Below are 9620 nucleotides of genomic sequence, written 5' to 3'. Positions count from 1 at the left end.
GATATCTTGATAAACTATTGTAGAATTGTGATTTTTATATCATATTTTAATGTTTTTCATTAATTTAAAACATTAAATGTATTTTTTTTCAAACTCGATCGCAGAAAAGCAAGTAAGACTTAATAATCAAATAAAATAAATTATTATAAGAGTTAGTGATAGTGTGCCCATATATTGGAAAGTGATTCGTATTCAACCCCTTTGGTGCAATATTAAAACTTTTTAAATCCTTTAATTATTACTTGTGCACATTCAAAAACCTTTAATCTATAAACCTTTACATAAATTATTCTCAAGTAATTCATTCAATCATATAAATCTAGTTTATTAATAAAAAACTAAAAAAGCTGAAATTTTTAAGGGTCCTACTTGTGACATCTAGACATCCCTCTAGACACTCCGTATAGTGCTGTACGAGGCGTATTGGCCATTGGGTCCTCGTATCGTCACATATAGAACTATACGAGGCATATATGGGGCCTATACGTAACGCATGGAGCTATATGGGGGGGCGTATTGATAAGTTTTTTAACAAAAAGACGGTGTCCGTAGAATACCCCATTTTTTAGCGCAGGACCATGAAGTACTACTCGACCAGCCCCGGACCTAGAGGTGCACATGGAAACCAGTTAACCAAACCTATGATCTGAACCACAACGGACCCGCTTTAAAATCTATAGAAACCGTAGAGTCGGACCGGTTTTGATTCAAGCAACGGGTTCCAGTCCAGTCCAGACCAGAATATCCGATAACCTATCTAAATATTATCGTTTCCCTTGATAATAATAATAATAACCAAAAAAGACAGATATTTTGAATATTCCAACACATAAAACTCCAATCCATAAATAGCAAAGACCCGGTTAAATCCATTCCATTGGTAACTGAATGACTTGACTGTCACACGCACTAACATTAACTGTGTGTGTTCACACTAGCCACCACCTGTCACCGCCTAGTCTCCCGGCAGCCGGAGTCCAACCCGGCCCCACGTCACTTCCTCACACCTTCCTACGCATCCACCTTTTTTAATACTCACATCCCACATAATAATTCACTTTCTTTCTATTCTTCCATTTTTACCCTTTTTCTCACCCTACGCTAACGCCACCGGCCGTAGGTAAATTACCGTCACTTCATTTATTCAACAATTATACATACATACTTTTGTTCTTTGATTGTTACATCCTGTTGATCTATTTGATTTAATTCTGGTTATGATGATTTTGACTTGTTCTTCGCGATTTAGGGTTTTCTGTGTGCAGTTTTGATAAAATTACTTATTGGATGTTGCAATATTAGGTTTATCCTTGTTGATTTTGTTTGATTATGCTTTCAATTTAACATTTTTAGGTGTGTGATGCATGTAAACCTTAGATCTATTAGGTTTTTTTTCTATAAAATATTAATTAATTATTATTATTATTATTTTTTTGTAAATATGCATAGCTAGATTGAGCCTGTTAGAACATATAGGTTTGTTCTTTGCTCATGGCATGATTTTTGATTTATTTGTATTTGTAGATTTTTGTGGAAATAAATAATATTTTTATAGGTTGTGTGAAGAATTGTGCCTTTGATGCTTGTTGAAGCACAATTTTGATGCTATTATATATTGGATGTTACGATATCTGGTTTATCCTTTGTTGATTTTGTTAGATTATTGTATGTATTTGACATTCTTGGGCTTCTAGGTGTGTGATGCATACAAAATTGCAAATTGCAAACCCTAGATCTGTTAGGTATTTTTAATTATTTTTATTATCTGAGAAATTAATTGATATGCATAGTTAAATTGAGCTTCTAGAAGCTTGGTCTTTGCAAAATAACATGATTCTTACTTAATTTTTTTTGTATGTTTTAGTGAAAATTTTAGTGGAAATCATTTTCTAGCTTGTATGAAGAATTGGTGCTTTTCATGCTTTGATTAAATTATTTGGGAGATTAAAGGATATTATATGTTCATGGAGCCGCATCAAAATGAGTTCTTTGATCGAATCGATGGTTTCACACCTTATGATGAGGACATCTTACCAATATTTGATCAAAATCAAGGTCTTACAAATGGATACAGGTTTAAAGATAATACTCCAGATCTTAGCTTCTTAGATCATCCTCACCCTGCACTCTACCCTAACCCTAGCCCTAACCCTGATTATGGTTTTGGTTCTGGTTCTGGTTCTTTAAGTGTGTCGCCTGATATCCCTTCACAAGAGGACTCACCTGACGATTTCAATGATTGTGTTTTCAACTACATAGACCAGATTCTTGTGGAAGAGAATGTAGAAGGCATACAAAGCTTGTTTTGTGACCCTTTGGAGTTACAAGCAACTGAAAGATCATTGTATGAAGCCCTTGGTCAGGAGTACCCCTCTCAACCATTTCCTCTATTGGACCCAAGCCTGAAACTTGAAAACTCTGAAGATAACCTTTTTGCTAGCTCTGGTGAGTATAGTACAAACAGCAGTACTAGTAATAGCAACTCAACTCACTCTGATTGGCCTGTTAGTTATCCGTTTGAGTCCTTTTCAAGCGTCACACAAGCCAGTTCTGTTGAGCCCGGCCCGTTATGGTCATTTGACTCGACCCTAGCCCAGAACATATTCACTGATAGCGAGTCCATAAAGCAGTTCAATAAAGGGATGGAGGAAGCTAGTAAGTTTCTACCTTCTACTAAGCCTCTAATTATTGATTTGGATCAATATGACTTGCCACAAGATTCCCAAAATGCCCCTCCAGAGGTTACAGTCAAAGTCGAGAAATATAGTCCTACAAACGGGCCTAAACCATCAAACAGGCTTCCATCAGACGGGCCTAAACCATCAAACAGGCTTAAGGGAAGAAAGCATTATCAGTTAGAGGATAACGGTTATGAAGAAGAAAGAAGTAGCAAGCAATCTGCTGTTTATGCAGAAGAAGAAGATCTATCTGAAATGTTTGACCGAGTTCTTCTCGGTCCACACGCTAACGACAAGTTCGTATCTTGTTGTGATCACCCACCACCCATTCAGTTAGACATAAACTCACACCAAAATGGGACCCATGGCGTTAATAATAATCGAAATGGTAGAAAACATATGGGTAAAACGGTTGACCTTAGTACTTTGTTAGTCAGCTGTGCACAAGCTGTTGCTGCTGGTGACCAAAGAACCGCAATCGAACAATTAAACCAGATAAAACAACACGCTTCTAGTTCAGGTGATGCTTCACAAAGGTTAGCCCATGTTTTCACAACGGGTATCGAGGCCCGCTTAGCTGGCACGGGCTCTCAACTCTACACTGCTAAATGTGCGATACGTATCTCGGCTGCTGAAAAACTACAAGCTTATCAAGTCTATCTTTCAGCCTGCCCGTTTAAAAAAATCGGCATGTCGTTTGCCAACAAAACGATATTCGATTTAGGGTTAGCTTCGTCGAGCCCGACTATTCATATAATTGATTTTGGTATCGCGTATGGATTTCAATGGCCCATTCTCATTAAGCATCTTTCAACTCTACCTAACGGGCCACCTAAGTTAAGAATAACCGGTATCGAGTACCCTCAACCCGGCTTCCGCCCATCTGAACGTTTAGACGAAACGGGCCGACGTTTAACGAGTTATTGTGAACGGTTCAACGTTCCGTTTGAGTACAACTCAATACCAAGTCAAAATTGGGAGACAGTCAAAATCGAAGACTTAAAGCTTCAACGAAACGAGTTTTTAGCGGTCAACAGTTTGCTCCGTTTCCACAACTTGCTCGACGAAACCGTTTGTGAAGAAAGCCCACGAGATAAAGTTCTAAAATTGATTCGTGATATGAGGCCCGATATTTTCGTTCATACAGTCGTTAACGGGGCTTACAGTGCTCCCTTTTTTGTGACCCGTTTTCGCGAGACTCTTTTTCACTACTCGGCTTTGTTTGACATGTTTGACACGACTATAGAGCGTGAGAACGAGCATAGATTGAATTTTGAGAAGGAATTTTTTGGGCGTGAAGCGATGAATGTGATTGCATGTGAAGGTCCTGAACGGGTTGAGAGGCCCGAATCGTATAAGCAATGGCAAGTGAGGACATCACGGGCCGGGTTTAAGTTGCAACCGTTGTATAAGGAGCTTGTTTCAATGTTGAGATGTAAACGAGCTGGTTATCATAAAGATTTCGTGTTTGATGAAGATGGGAAGTGGATATTACAAGGATGGAAAGGAAGGATATTGTTTGCTAGTTCGTGTTGGGTACCGGCTTAGAAGTTCAAATGGTAATGTTTTGTTATTGTGTTTGTGCTGGTATTTTTAATTTAATATGTTAGTTTCTTAAAAATTGAGATCAGATGTATAAATTATGTAGTTACTCGTTCTTTTGATGATCTAGTTAAAGTTGTGTCCGTGTGCTAAGTTTTGACTGCTTGTTGGTCATTTTGAAGACGAGAAATGGTAATACTTTCTTCGGTTAACCTTATAAGATTACCAAAGTGTCAGGGGTGATCAAGTTGTTGAGCTTTCTTTGGATTAAAGAAGTTCGACTTTTAAGTTTTTGTCATGGGGTGATTGGTAAAATTTTTCGGTTGGGCCCTTGACATCTTGCTAGGCACACGAGTTCTCGCAAGTGGCCGTTTTTATGAAAGCTGTCGTTAAAGAAAAAGAAGTTAAAAGTTGTTTCACGTGGGTGTTAGTTTAATGTGGGTGGTCTATGTTGGGGTGTGGTTTTCAAAAGGTGATTTGACTATGGTCTTATAATCATAAGATTTGACTTGTTAAATATCAAAATGTTAGAAAAGTTAGATATTGTCAAAAGTTTTGTACCATGAGCAGATTTCAAGCGTTTGTATGATGAACCAACATCCCATTCACACTGCTGACTTTTCTATTCTATCCTTTTGTAGCGGGATGCTAAACTACTAGAAAAACCCAGTATCGCCAACGTGTCTTCACTAACGACACATCACACATGTGAATTGGTAATTCTGACATATTAGTGACGGTTATCCAAAAGGTTAAAAAATTAGATAAGATTCTCGTCTAGACATTTTGGAGCTTATACTAAAGGGGTGCAAATGGGCTAACCAAAGCCCGTGCTTGATTAGGCTCGAACTCGGCACATTTTGACTTATAGGTGCACAAATCGATTAACCGGTTAATATGTTAACTTTTTTTTTCTTTTTTCTTTTTTTTTTGCGGGAATTAACCGGTTTGACCGGTTTTTCGGGTCGGTTACTAACCGGTTTTAACCGGTTAGAGAAATAGTTTTAACCAGTAGATCGATAACCAGAAAAAAAATCGGTTTTTTAATAAAATAGTAATAAAAAAATTGGTTAACCGGTTTTGAAATCAATAATATAAATCGGTTACTAACTTGTTAGTAACCGGTTAGGATTGGACTGGTTAATAACCGGTTACAATTTCGGGTACGAACCGGTTAGAAACCAATTAACCGGGTTCTGTGTGCACCTCTACTTTGACTTACAAGAAGTTGTGTTTAAGATTGACTTGTTTAGAGCTTTATTTTAAGTCTCTTGCTCGATTCGTTTATTATTTTTTATTAATATGCATACATTTTATATATTTATTTTTCATAGTTTTATATATATCATTTTTCAATATTGATTATTTTGTTACTTTATTATTCTTTTTAATAAAATTAATATTATTATACAATGTATGTTTGATACATTAAATAAAACATATCAAAATGATAGGCTCGCGAGCAATCTTGAGCCTTATAAGCCAAGCTCATTCCTGAGTTTGCTTATTAAACAAGTTTATTTTAAAACTCGAGCTCGCTTAATCTTAGCCTGATTCGAACTTTTAACGAGGTGACTTGACTCATTTACCCCTAGTAGGTAGGGAAAGTTTTGCTATGACTTGCCGTCCATTAATACATTGGTAATTTTACAAATAAAATTTTGAATAAGAGTTTATATTATAATTAGATTTGATATCCTCAATTCACATCTTTTGACCGTCTGAAATTTTCTAACTATGAATCAAACTTGTTTTCATATGTAAATTGTAATTATTTAGTACATCTAATCACTTTCTTTCTTGATGGCTCTAATTGGTGTCCCCATATGCATCTTAAATATGTTTAAACTTTAAAAGTATGTTATACCAAAATTAGATGACGTCTCTATAAATTTTTAAATGGACAATGACATATTTTTCTCCTTTAAATGTCCTTAGTTGCATATTTATCCAGATTGAAATTTCAATTGCATATTCATCAAACTCAAAATATTTAAACGTATAGTTTTCCAACTTAATTAAAGCATTTGTAAGTATACCTATTTTGATTTATTTTATTAAAAATAGTTTATATAATGACTATTATTATACCCATACTTTTATTAAACTTTAAAAATTACATATTTACATTTTTTAACTAATTTTTTGGTTCGTTTTTACTCATTTCTTGCGTTTTTCTCTAATAAGTTTTGTTTTTTGTTATTACATTTTTTTTACTAAAATACCTTTTATTTGGCCCTCCTTTAATCATTTTTAATCTATCATGAGCTTTTATGCTCTGTTCCCGAGTTAATTTAAGGGTGAAAAATAAATAAAATGGACTGAAAGAAAAATATTATTGTGTTTCATAGGATTTCTTTCAGGAAAGAAAAAAAAAGAATTTAGAGTAAATTGTGATCCTGAGTTCATAAAATAGAGAAAAATAAAACAAATTGAAGGAAAACAATAAAAAATAAATATAAAGTTGAAAGAGTAAGTTTTATTTCTATTTTGGAAAGAAATATGAAGAAAAGAAAAGAAAAGAAAATTAATTAGGAAAGAAATGAAAAAAAAATTCATTTCTTTTATTCTCTCATTAACTGAACTCGAGAACAGAGTGTTGTTAATGTAACAAAAATGAAAAAGAATACAAGGACAATAATATTGACAAAAAGAAATATGATTAGCGAAATGCAAAATTCTACTCCTTTGTGAAATTTACTCCCGCCAATAAATTGTTACCATTCTAAAAGCCGGTATTTGACAATATGATTCACTCGTATTTTGTATAATTCTTGTTGATAATATAAAATTGCGTGACAAACGAAAAAAGGTATAAAAAAGTATCTTTGGGAAAATAAAGAAAAAAGTTAATTGGCGAAATGCCAAAAAATATCTTAGTAAAAAATGTAAGGGATGAGTAAATATGAAGTTCAAGTATAGTAAAGGTAAAATAATTATTATATAAACTAATGGCGGAACCAGAAGTTTATAACTAGAGGGTCGTAATATAAATTTTCATTTGATAACCTATGATCTAATAGTCTAGTGAGATGGTGTCCACCCTTTTAAAATGAAGCGTTGGGTTTAAATTCTTACAGAATATGAATCATAAAAAAAACTGGAAACCAATTCTTGAAAAGTTTGACTCTGTTCTGTCCAAGTGGAAAGCTAAGGTTTTATTTTTTGGTGGGAGACTCACGCTTGTTAAATTGGTTCTGGGAAGTTTGGGAGTTTATTACTTCTCGCTATTTAAAGCCCCCACGGGTATCCTCAAAAAGTTAGAATCAAAGCGAAGGAGGTTTCTTTGGGGTGGTAACGAGGATAACGAAAGGATAAGTTGGGTTACTTGGCAAAAAATAATTAGAGATAAGGATAGAGGTGGGCTGGGAGTGGGGAGTCTAAGGGCTATTAACCTGACATTATTGGCAAAATGGTGGTCAAGGTACAAAAATGACAATTCCTCTTTGTGGGTCAAAGTAATTACCGCTATTCACACAGGTACGCAAAGTTGGGCATGCATACCGGTTAAAAAATCTATTGGAGGAACTTGGAAGAATATTAATAACTTGGAGTCGGGGGCAAATGGTGAAAATTTAAATCTCTCAGCTAGGCTTAAAGTTCAAGTGGGCAGGGGAGATAAGACACAATTTTGGATTGATACATGGGCTGGTGAAAAGTCATTAAAAGATATGTTCCCCTTACTGTTCGGGAGGGAGAGGAAAAAATTTGTGACTGTAAATGAGTGCTATGAGAAGGAAGGAGTTGAAATTAGATGGATTTGGCGGTGGGCTAGGCCTGTTAGAGCTCCTGCAGCAAAAAATGAATTGGCCACTTGCAAAAGTTTGTTGGCAGGTTTGGAAATGAAAGACAAGCCAGATTTATGGTTGTGGAAGGATGTGGAGGGATCAGAGGTGGAGTATAGGGTGAAGAACCTAAGATGGGAAATGGATGATATGAATTATTAAAAGGTGGAAGATAACTTTTGGTTGAAATGCATTCCAATCAAAGTTAATTGTTTTGTGTGGAGACTTCTTTTGGATCGGGTGGCTACAAAAGAAGCACTTTTGGTAAGGGGTATTAATGTGGGAGATAATAAATGTGTTATCTGTGAAGCGGCGCCAGAACCGGCCTTGCACTTGATGGTGCGGTGCAAGGTGGCGAGATGGATATGGGCTATAATTCTTGAATGGGTTAAGTTACCGGGGTTTACAAAAGAAGCACTTTTGGTAAGGGGTATTAATGTGAGAGATAATAAATGTGTTATCTGTGAAGCGGCGCCAGAACCGGCCTTGCACTTGATGGTGCGGTGCAAGGTGGCGAGATGGATATGGGCTATAATTCTTGAATGGGTTAAGTTACCGGGGTTTAATTTTTCTGAGTCTGTGCGAGAGATAGTAGATTATCCAGCAAAGTTCAAGATGAATAAAATGGAGTGCGAGTTGATTCAAGCAATTGTTTTGGTTACGTGTTGGGAAATTTGGTTAACAAGGAATGATATGTTATTCAATAAAAAGACGTTTTCGATGGTGAAGGTTATAAATGACATTAAGGTTATGTCATTCCTTTGGGTGTGTAATCGGAACAAGAGATTGGGTATTGACTGGGAGAAGTGGTGTCGTTTTCAATTTAGTTAGTTTTCTAGAAGTTTTTGTTTGGCCTAGGTTTACTTTCGTCTTGTAAGTGTTCATTTTTTTGGTTTTTTATAAAATTTGGCCTTTCAAAAAAAAAGAAACAAGATTAGAAGGATTTTATGTGAAAATAAATTCGTTGTAAATAAGGATTAAATTTTTACTGTTTGATTAAATCATATCTTTTTGCAATAAAAACTTCTATATCTCGTGTTGCAATTGTAAGTATTACCCTTTTTTAAATGTAAATCGATATTAATAAACTTTATTATGAAAAATATGAAATAGCTGTAGGAGCTGTTTGGTTCATTCAGATCTGAATGAGTCAGGTCTGAATGAGTCTCTGTCTCATTCAGCAGCAACAACAACAACAAGTCTGAATGATTCATACCTAATTTTAACCATTCAGATGTTTTTCCGTTTGAAACCAAACAGTCTCTGAATGAATCAGATGTTTACATCTGAATGGTTCCATTTAGATGTAAACAAACAGCCCCTTAGTAGATGTATTGATAACATGTCTGATTATAAATATTATAAAAAAATAAAGAATCCAAAATATTAAAAAGTTTTAATTCAAGTAAAATTACAAATAATGAAGTAACGTGACAATAAATCCTTAAAACATATAACTGATTCAAAATAAACAAAGTTTGCCATTGAATTTAATTAATTTAATACTTGTTTTAATTTTAAACTTGGAAACATTGAAGTTTGTGCCATGAGCTCTCAGTTTTCTTTTCACTGTTTTTCTTTCTTGTAAACAAAAAGCCACTATTACCAACTCCAT

General features: G+C 34.9%; 1 pseudogene across 2 annotated transcripts; it reads left to right on the top strand.

Annotated features, from left to right (window-relative positions):
* The first annotated feature begins 858 nt into the window (after positions 1-858).
* Positions 859-4363, top strand: LOC143579455 (scarecrow-like protein 33 pseudogene; annotated as a pseudogene). Of its 2 annotated transcripts, none has more exons than XR_013143461.1 (2): positions 859-1120; positions 1865-4363. The product of XR_013143461.1 is annotated as a scarecrow-like protein 33 pseudogene, transcript variant X2 (transcript). The 2 variants fall into 2 exon arrangements; XR_013143460.1 differs by having other exon boundaries at positions 1094-1120; positions 1877-4363.
* The last annotated feature ends 5257 nt before the right edge of the window (positions 4364-9620 follow it).

The sequence above is a fragment of the Bidens hawaiensis genome, unplaced genomic scaffold, assembly GCF_021521415.1.
Source record: "Bidens hawaiensis isolate Kalapana, Puna unplaced genomic scaffold, B.hawaiensis_p1.1 tig00029807_1, whole genome shotgun sequence".
NCBI classification, from domain to species: Eukaryota; Viridiplantae; Streptophyta; class Magnoliopsida; order Asterales; family Asteraceae; genus Bidens; species Bidens hawaiensis.
This window is presented reverse-complemented; position numbering and strand designations above follow the sequence as displayed.